Source organism: Hipposideros armiger, unplaced genomic scaffold (assembly GCF_001890085.2).
Source record: "Hipposideros armiger isolate ML-2016 unplaced genomic scaffold, ASM189008v1 scaffold_221, whole genome shotgun sequence".
Classification (NCBI taxonomy): domain Eukaryota; kingdom Metazoa; phylum Chordata; class Mammalia; order Chiroptera; family Hipposideridae; genus Hipposideros; species Hipposideros armiger.
Window position 1 is genome coordinate 2057824 of NW_017731571.1, and position 1391 is coordinate 2059214.

Here is a 1391-nt window from a genome sequence, read left to right on the forward strand (position 1 = left end):
TTTCTGTCACATTGAGTCTTTACTTGTTGACAGTCTCCCCTGTGACCTAGTTAGTTCCATGAGGATAGGGACTCTGTCTGCTTTGTTCATTTTTGTATCTCAATACTTAAGACAGGGTGTGGCATTTTAGGGCTCAATATATACTTGCAGAATAACTGAAAACCACATTGTGGCTATCCCTCCAGCCTGGGCCCAGAGCACCCTTCCCTGAAGGTGGATAAACAGAGGGGCAATATTGTGAGGGGAAAGTCATAGCTGGTGCTTACATTAGTCCCTGACCACACTTCCCATTCTCCCTACCCCTAGCCTGTTTTGCTAAGGCAAATGGATTGTAGTGCCTATCTTTTCACCCCTTGGATTGTGGGGAGAAAGGTTGTAATGACAGCTGGAGCTAAGGCACCAGCAAGAAGAGCAGAGTGGGAGGAATAGAGATGAGGGAGATATTTAGGGAAAAAAGCAAGACTAGGTGACTGGCTGTGGTGTCAATCAAGGTAATTTCAAATTTGAAATTTGGAAGGTTGGGAAAAAGTGGTGGAATAATTCACTATAAAAGGAAGTTGGGAGAAAGAGTCTATGCGGAGGCAAGAAAAAGGGGAGGCCTATTTTATACTGAGTTTGAGACAACAAGAGGTCTGAGTACACACAACCAGAATAGGGAGATGTTGGAGCACAAGCGAGGAAAGGAGGTGAAATATGACACAGGCAAGAGAGAGAGCAAAGAAGGAAAGGAGAAGAGAGTGAGAAGAGGGAGAGAGGGGCTTCGAAAGAGAGGAAAGCAGGAAGGGGTTGGTATCCTAGGATACTTCCCACCTGTTCAGTACCAAGAATGAGAGGGAGGTGGGGAACAGGGAACAAGTGCAAGAGAGAGAGATTTGGCCATTGACTTGCTGGCTTACCATAAGAGAAGATCCCTTATGTTCTCAGGGATCTATTAGGGGTCTTGGAACAAATCCTCTGTGGAGAAGGCGGGGACTGCTCTACTTCCAGAATGTTCACTGCAGAACCTACTTGTGGGAACTTGCTGAAACATGGTGAGAGTTACTTTTTCTTAAGTGTTGAGTGCATGAAGCCCTTATACTTCACTGGGAATTTTCTCTTTTATCAAAACACTTCCTGTGTTTATGAAGAAGGCGCTTATTACCTAGGGTGAAAAACTTTGACTTCCAGCAGAGCATTTCGTGGCAGAAATCTCCTCTCACCGCCTCTGATAAAAATCTGGTGAGGGGATTCTTGCTGTTGTCCTTCCCTCTGGCTGAGAACACCAAGTCCGGTGCTCATGTGTGAGGAACGGAGTGCTGGGGATGATCTGGAACCTTCTCCCAGTGAGCTGCTCACTTTGAGCGTATAATATTATTCCATGCTTGAGGTCTTTCTCTCTGATAAAATGTTCA

At 45.5% G+C, this 1391-nt stretch overlaps 1 protein-coding gene across 1 annotated transcript in view; it reads left to right on the plus strand.

The window, feature by feature from the left end:
* JCAD (junctional cadherin 5 associated) overlaps nucleotides 1–1391 on the plus strand; it is a 130337-nt gene that overhangs the window by 14495 nt on the left and 114451 nt on the right. The window lies entirely within an intron of this gene.